Source organism: Mangifera indica, chromosome 9, assembly GCF_011075055.1.
Source record: "Mangifera indica cultivar Alphonso chromosome 9, CATAS_Mindica_2.1, whole genome shotgun sequence".
NCBI classification, from domain to species: Eukaryota; Viridiplantae; Streptophyta; class Magnoliopsida; order Sapindales; family Anacardiaceae; genus Mangifera; species Mangifera indica.
In genome coordinates this window covers 4,063,991-4,073,280 of record NC_058145.1, presented here as the reverse complement: position 1 = coordinate 4,073,280, position 9,290 = coordinate 4,063,991, and the positions used below count along the sequence as shown (strand labels likewise).

Here is a 9,290-nt window from a genome sequence, read left to right as displayed (position 1 = left end):
CGATACAGAAATTAAAAGAAGTTGTATATGTCATAAGAGCAATATATCAAAAAGGTTTTTGAATGATTCATATGAGTAATGTTAAAGTGGTTAGTACACCTCTTGCTACAAACTTTAAATTAAGTTCTAAGCAGTTCCCTTCTACTGATAAAGAGAAAGAAGATATGGCTAGAATGTCATATGTCTTAACTATAGAAAGTTTAATGTATGTGATAGTTTGTATAAGGCTAGACATAGCACATGTCATTGGTGTTGTCAGTAAGTTTCTTTCTTGTTCAGAAAATAAGCATTGGAATGTAGTAAAATGAATATCTACGTGGCACTTCTAATATGAGACTTAGTTTTGGAAGTGGTGACCCAATGTTAGTTGGATATACAGATTTTGATATGGCAAGTCATGTAGATACTCACAAATCTACATCGAATTATTTGATCATATATTGCAAACAGTGATGTTTCCTAGTAATCAAGATTACAAAATGTGTTGCATTGTCTACAACAAAGGCAGAATTAATTGCAACAACCAAAGCTTGTAAAGAGCTGCTATGGATGAAAAAGATTTTAGGAAAGCTTGGTTTCCAACAAAGGAGGTATGTTTTATTTTCTGACAACTAAAGTGCTATACACCTTGCTAAGAACTGTACATTTCATGCAAAATCAATGCATATTGATATGAGGTATTATTTGATAAAAGATGTACTTGAAAAGAAGATATTTAGACTAGATAAAGTACACATCAATAACAACAGCTCAGATATGTTAAGAAATACTCTATCAAGGAAAAAGCTACAAAAATGTTGTTTGGTCATCAAAATGGCGAATCCTTTCATATAATCAAAAAAGGAAAGATTTGTTAGGTTGGATTTCCCTCCATGTGGAGGATGGCCCAAAGTTCACTTATTAAAAGTGAAACCCAAATTTTTCTGCTGACTTGAAGGAAGGCTAAATTGGTAATCTTGATGACTAATTAAAAAGATTAAAAACCTAAAAGTTTAAGGTAGTCAGGCAGTGATAGAACTAGTTTTTACAGCAGCAAACAGAGAAGAAAAGTGTAGATTTTTCTAAGTAAGAGCAATTTGTCCAGATTTGATCAACAACCTTGATTAAGGTCAATTCATGGTTCGATTGACCTAAAATTTTATAGGCATATTCAAGACTCATTGATCGTTATTTTGAACGGTAGAGATCGGATTCAGAGTTTTAAAAGTCGTCCTTCAACCCTTGAATGCACCTTTGTTTTTGGTGAGATTTTTTTGTATTTGTTATGGGAACTTTTTGCTTTTGCCAAGAAGATTTGCTCTTGAGTATGAATTTATATCTCTAGTTTTAACTAGGGATACTTGTACCTAACCTCGTTGATAGAGAAAATTTTTTGAGTGGACTACAATCCCATGGTTTTTTCTCTCTCACATTAAAGAGGTTTCCATATTAAAAATTGTTTGTGTTTTGTGTTGTTTGTTTTTATTTGCTTCCATATTTTTTGGTTCACACAAATTGTGAGAAATTTTATTCCATTATGTATTAATTGAATGTGTAAATTTGCAATTGGGTTGTGTTTTTTTGTGGGTTCTCCCAACACCAAGACATGCCATTTTTTAGTGTTTCAAATTGTAATCTAAACAAAGAACTAAACAAAAAAATTGCACCAAGTCTGAGTTGGGTAAGGCTTCTACTCATAACATAGTTATCATTGCCATTGAGAGTTTTTTTTCTAGTCACTCCTCTACTTTAAATTAGCTTCTTAGTCAAGTAAACACTAATACTTTAAAACAAACCTTAACACAATCCAATTTTTGGTATCTTGACTTCTTTCGTCTTGTTTGTCACCCTAGTTATATCTTCATCTGGACACTTTGACTTAGCATGTTATAATCATGTTATAACCAATCCTTATTTTTTCAATCTAAAAATAATATCTATTATCCTACTATCTATACTGTTAAAACTCTTGTTTGTCTATTACATTAGTGATATCTCTACTTCCACTTAATCTTTTTTCTAGTGTTTTTCTTGTTCTTGAAATCTATATCTTTTTTTATGTTAGATAATTATATGAGTTTAGTTTTAATATACATTTTTCTTGTCATGGTTATTAAACATAAGATTCATAGATAGAGCAAATATCTAAGACCCATTATAAGGTTGATTGTCTATTTGCATTGATATCTCTTCAGCTAACTTCATAAATTATGTTTATGTCCCATAATAAATCAAAATCTGTAGCCTTTGTGTCTTCCTATACTTGGCATTGTCATCTTAGTCATGCTTGCTCCTCTCGCCTAAAGTTTTTACGTTCTAATAGTCTTTTAAAAAATGTTAAACATTAAAGTTTTGATTATTCTTCTTATGAAATTGCCAAATCTCGCGTTTTACCTTTTAATAATAGCAATTATGTTTCTTTTACTATTTTTGATCTTGTTTATACTAATATTTGGGGATATTCTCCCATAGCTTCTATAGTACCTATTGTTTGATTTTTACTAATGATTTTTTTTTAAAATTTATTTGGATATATTTCTTGAAAAATTGTTTTTAATTGCTTCAAATTTTACGACTCTTGTGAAAACTCAAATGCTAAACTTTTCGTTCTTGTCTTTTAACATGACATTATTTTTCATAGATTTAATCCTAGTACATTTCAACAAAATGGTTGTGTTGAATACAAACAATGACACATTCTAGGCACTGTTCATACACTATTGATCCTTGCCTCTTGTCTTGAATGATTTTGGAAAGAAACAACTCTCACCATTGTCCGCACAATCAACAGTATTTCTACTAGTGACTTGTCACCAAAGTCTTTATGAATGTTTGTACGGTAAACTTGCTGATTACAATATTTTTCACGTCTTTTGTTCTTGTTTTATTTTTCTACAACCCATTACAAAAAAAATGGCCTTTAGCGAGAGAAAATTAACGAGAAAATAAATATCTCCTCATTATAACTATTACCTTTATAACTTTAACGACTAATTATATATATTCTCGTTAAAACTAAATAAATTTATACTTTTAACGACATATTTTTAATTTTCTCATTAAAAAAACTTACAAACCCGTCGTTATTGATTTTATAAGTATTAAAATCTAAAGAGGAATACGAACTGAACTAAATCCAAATATTCCTTTACATCATTTTTAGATATTTATATATATTTTTAACTAATATAAATATTTTTAATTTATTATGAATATTAATTAATTTAATAAAAAAATCTTATGAAAAATATTTTGAATATCCTTTGCAAAACAGAATGATTATTTTCTCTCCCTGTACTCTATCATTTCATGCCTTACACCTCTCTCTCTCTCCCCCTTTAGGTTTCCGTCCATGAGGGGAAAATACAAATTAATATAACAATAACTAAATACAAATTAATAAAAAAAATAAATAAAGAAAGAAGGCTAAGGCTTCTTTGTTTATTTGTCTTTTATAACAAAGAAAGTTCTAGCTGTGTTTCTAAGAAATCTCTTGATCTCTCCACTCTCTTCACCAAAGAAACTCTCTCTCTTCACATCAATTTACTTACAAATTTCAAGGTTTGTTCTTCTTAAGCACTTAATTACTCTTTTCATTTCTTCTTATTCTGTTTTAATCTTTGTTTGTCTTGGTAATTTTTTTATTTTTATTTTTTTGACTTTTTTTTTAAATAAGTTTGTTCTTGTTTCTATTTTTTGTGCTATTGTGGAAGTCTTTTTAGCGGCAAATTGTAGAGTCAATTAGAGGGGTTAGTATTGCGATTCAGTACTGTGATTTTTTTCTCTAGTGTTAAATTTAGGGTTTTAGTACTTGCTGTAATGAATTCACCCTTGTAAGTGTTTTTTCATTGTTTAATTATTTAATTATTCACCATTTTTCATATATGTTTCTCTGATCTTATTTTTGGATTTACATATCCTTAGTGCATAAGCTTAAAATTACACGATATGTACATATACATACATACATATATAAATATATATATATACATACACACACACAAAGGGACAAGTTAAAGCAGACTTTAGCAGATTTTTTTAAATTATAATAAATAGGATTATTTAATATAATATTCTTTTTGTAATTTATGCATATTTAACTGTTAAATGGATTGAAACTGATTATTTACTAATAAAATAACTCCCACATTTTGTAATTGATGATGTACATTGAATTATAAATTAAAACTTACTGTGTATATATTTTGTGTTGATGTTCACAATTTCAGACATTCTTTATAAGTAATGGCACCCGATAAGCAATGGATGAATCTTGTTAATGGTCGGTTAAGTGAAGCATATCAATTAGGCATTAAGAACTTTTTAAACTATGTTTCAAAAAAGGTGGGAGATCATGAAATTCGATGTCCATGTGTAAAGTGTAACAACACTTACTCTAGAAGTTGTAAAGTGATTGAAACTCATTTAACAATTTATGGCATAGTCCAAAATTATACATTTTGGTATCACCATGGAGAAAGGTTAGGTGAATCTGAATCTGATAGTGAAGAAGATGAGATAGTAGAAATCGAAGGAGAGGAAAAGATTCATGGGATTATGAGGGACTTTTTTCCTAGTTTTGATACGTTTAACAAAAATGAAGTGAATTTTGGTGGCTCAAGCTATAATGTTCAAAAAGAGGATCCTAATGATGAAGCAAAGAAATTTTATAGATTGTTGAGAGATTTGGAGCAACCATTAAATGAGGGTTCTAAAATTTCAAAATTGTCAATTATAATCAAACTTTTACATATTAAGAGCCTTGGTCGTTGGAGTAACGAGTCATTCACCATGTTATTACAAATGTTAAAAGACAAATTACTCCCTGATGGTTCTACATTGCCAAATTCATATTATGAGACAAAAGATTATTCAAGATCTTAGGCTCTCTTACGAAAAGATTGATGCATGTGTTAATAATTGTATGTTATATTGGAAGAAAGATGAGGAGTCTAACTTTTGTAGTATATGTGGTGCTTCAAGATGGAAAAATGATAATGGAGGAATTAAAGTTGGAAGGAATGGCAAAAGAAAACCAATGAAAATATTGCGATACTTCCCTTTAAAGTCAAGACTTCAAGGGCTATTCATGTCTAGTAAGATAGCATCCTTTATGAGATGACACCTGAAAAAAGAGTTGATGATGGAGTAATGAGGCACCCAACTGATTCTTTACAATGGAAATCTTTTGATGAAATGCACAATGTTTTTGCTTCAGAGCCTCGTAATGTGAGACTTGGTCTTGCAAGCGATGACTTCTAACCATTTGCACATTCCAAGATTTCATATAGTATTTGGCCAGTATTCCTTATTCCATACAATTTACCTTCTTGGATATGCATGAAAGACTCAAATTTCATTTTATCAATGCTCATACCTGGTCCTGAGGGTCCGGGAGATGCTATTGATGTCTATTTACAACCTTTAATAGAAGAATTGCAAGAGTTGTAGGAAGTAGGAGTTGAAACATTTGATGCCTCAGTTCACCAAAATTTCAAGATGCATGTAGCTTTATTGTGGACCATTAATGATTTTCCTGCATATGGAAACTTGTCAGGTTGGAGCACTAAAGGCAAATTGGCTTGTCCTTGTTGTAACTAGGATACATTTTCTATGAGGTTAGACAATAGTAAAAAGCAATGTTTCATGCGCCACTGCCGCTATCTTCCAATGAATCACAAATGGCATAGTGACAAGAAATCATTTGATGGCACAAAAGAGTATGGATTACCATCAAAACCTCTTTCTGGTGAGGATATTCTAAATCAAGTGAAAGATCTCGAAGGGGTCATTTTATCTAAAGATGCTAGCAAAAAGACAAAAGTTTCACATAATAATAGGGGGGATAATTGGAATAAGAAAAGCATTTTTTTCAAGCTTCCATACTGGAGTAGTCTTATGTTGTGACATAATTTGGATGTGATGCATATAGAGAAAAACATATATGATAATGTCCTTGGAACAATTATGAACATTAAAGGGAAGACCAAAGATACTATTAAAACTTGTCTTGATTTGCAAGCGATGAATATCAGATCAAAGTTGTACCTAGTAAAAAAAAGATATAAGTTTGTGTTGCCAGTTTCATCTTACACATTATCTCCAGAAGAAAAACATGTGTTTTGTGTGTTTTTGAAGAAATTAAAAGTTCCAGATGGGTTTTCATCTAACATTTCACATTGTGTTAATATTAAAGAAGATAAGATTTTAGGTTTGAAGAGCCATGATTGTCATGTTCTCTTACAACACCTACTTCCTCTTGCATTACGTGGTATTCTTCCTAAATCAGTATATGAACCACTTTTTGAGTTGTCTTTATTTTTCAAAATTTTGGTTGCTAACACTTTACGGATAGATGAGTTAGAGCAGATTGAATCTCAAATTTCCATAACCCTTTGTAAATTAGAAATGAACTTTCCCCCTTCATTTTTTGATGTGATGATCCATTTGTCTAGTCATTTAGCCTTTGAAGCCAAAATTGTTGGGTCTGTCCAATATCGATGGATGTACCCTATTGAGCGAGAGTTATATCAGTTAAAACAACTCATTCATAACTTGGCTTGCCCTGAAGGTTCAATTGTCGAAGGTTATATTGCAAAAGAATGTATGACACTTTGCTCAAGATACCTTACTACCACTAAGACAAAGTTTAATCGTCTTGATCGAAATCATGATGATGGTATTCCAAAATGCAAAAGTGAATTATTAATATTTTCACATCATGGACACTCATTGGGATCTAGCATGACTCGAGATCTTCATATAAATGAATGGAAATAAGCTCATCTTTATGTTCTGAAGAATTGTGATGAAGTTCAACCTTTTTTTGAGTAAGACTCCATCATTAAAGTAATTTCCTTTCTGTATGTACTTTTTTGAAAATATTATCAATAACATTGCATCTTATTTGTGTCATGATTTAGGGAGTATTTACAACTCGAATCTAGAGCAACAGTACAAATGGAATATGAGGAATGGAATAGAAGGTTTATTGATTGGTTTAAAATTAAAGTAAGTGAATCGTTTTTTTTTTTGACATATTTATGATGCTTAAATAAGCATACATTAAAATTTTAATATTTTATTTTGTAATTTGTATAACGCTACAAAAACATGACAATCGTAAAATAGTTGAGGAATTGATCTCTTTGTCATGTGGTCCTTCTCAATCTGTTTGTTGCTTTAATGGTTATAGGTTTCATGTAGAATGTCATGATGAAGGATTTAGGACACAAAATTGTAGGGTGGTTGTGACTACTGACATCGGTTCTGAAATGGGAAACATAGATTATTATGGAATCTTAACTGAGATTATTGAGTTGCAGTATCTAGGTGGTAGAAATATGGTATTGTTTCGTTGCAAATGGTTTGATGTGCATGATAATGAAATGGGAGCCAAAGTTGATGAGTATGGTTTGACTAGTATTAATTGTAATTGACTATTAAAGACGAATGAGCCATTTGTCTTGGCATACCAAGTATCCCAAGTGTTTTATGCCATAGACAATATCAATAAAGGGTGACAGGTTGTTTTGAAAACACATCCACGTGATTCTTATGACTTGCCTTTACAAATGGATGACAATTGTGATGAGATGGACAACGTTAGTGAGGCATATCAACAAGAGGAATCATTTAGTTATAAAGAGACAACTCCCATGTCAACTGCAATAAATAATGAAATCAATTGGGTGAAGGAAAATGTGGAGCCAATGTAGGTTGAAGTAGTGACTTAAAAAAAGAAAAGAAAAAGAAGATGTTAGAAATTTCGTTGCCTTAAAAGTATAAATTAAATTGTTTTTTTGTTCTCTTTCATACAGGTGAGTTATTATATGCTTATTTATGCATATATCTATTAATTATCACTTATGGGATTAACTAAAATGTTTTTTTTTTTTTTGTCTTATTTTAGGTTTACATAAATGATGCAAATGTCCAAAGTTGTAAAAAAATCGATGTTAAAGACCAACAAGTTTATAGCCCCTTTTAGAATGACACATGATAATCCAAGTTTTGGTATCTTTCTCTACTATGTCTACATTCTAAATTACAGTTATTATGTTCATCATTTACTCTAAATGTTTATGTGATTCATAATTCCTAGAACCTCCAAAGGCAACAAATGTTAAGATACATGGTGATCTAAAGGAAAACAATAAAATAACCATTACCACAGACGTTAACGGAGGGGTTGAAGTTGTTAGTGTAGTTCAGTGGTATAAAACTACGACTATTGAATTAGATATTCAAAATGGTCTTGAAGAAATTAGCATGTGTACTACTGAAAAGGCACGTATTATGCAAACTATTTTTTCTAATTTAAAATTTGTTGTGCATATTTTAACTTGTAATTTTCATTAATAATATTGAATGGTTTTTGTAAAATGTTTTAGGAATTTCTCTTGCCAATAGGAGTTTCTGGATATTACATTGTTGCAAAGTATACTCCGATGACTTTTGATGGTCAATCTGGTGAACCAGTGTTTGTTACATTCGAAAATGTAGTTGAAAGTAAGTATATGCCATTCAAGTCTTAATTTGGTCTATATTTAGTTACATGGATTTTAAATTTTTTTTGGGTATTTCCAAATTCTTGAAGGTGAAATTTATACACAAAAAAGGAAAGTTCGAGGAAAAAATCATAACAAAAAAGTATCTGGTCTAAAAAATGGAGAAAAACTTCCAATTGTCTTTTACAACAATCGAGTAGTGGGAGGGAATCATCTTTCATGGTCAAGGCACTTGGGAAGAATTGTGTATAATCCAAACATTTGTCCTATACGAGTGAAATCTTGGAAAGAAATTGGAAAGAAAGAGAAAGATCATAAGTGGGAATCTGTAAAGGTACATTTTCTAATTTACTTTATCTTATATTGTGATTGTTTACTCAAAATAGATATGTTTAATCACATTCTCAAATTTTATTTTTAATAGGATAAATTTGAGAATCCTGACATGGAGTTGTATCGTGACTATACTCTGGAACATATGAATACCTTGTGGGTAAATTGGAGATCATGTTTAAATGCAAAATATGTTAAACCTTGCAAAACCGTAGCTGAGGCTTTAAAAAATAAGCCAAAAGGTATGGAGAAAGAAGATTGGGAATGGTTGACTAAACACTTTTTTACTAAGGATTTTTAGGTATAATCTATTTTGAATATAAAAATGTCAAATAGTTTTAATGTTTTGATTCATTGTTGCTACATGTCAAATAATAATTATTTTTTGGTTTTCATATAGAAAATAAGCTCTCAAGCCTCTCAAAACAGAGCTAAATCTTCAATGCCTCATCGTACGGGTAGTAAACC

The 9,290-nt window shown here is 30.5% G+C and overlaps 1 long non-coding RNA gene across 1 annotated transcript; it reads left to right on the top strand.

Moving 5' to 3' along the window:
• Window positions 1-3,468: 3,468 nt before the first annotated feature.
• Window positions 3,469-8,266, top strand: LOC123226543. Its single transcript, XR_006504344.1, has 3 exons — window positions 3,469-3,540; window positions 7,892-7,995; window positions 8,084-8,266. It is a non-coding gene; the product is annotated as an uncharacterized LOC123226543 (long non-coding RNA).
• Window positions 8,267-9,290: the final 1,024 nt, after the last annotated feature.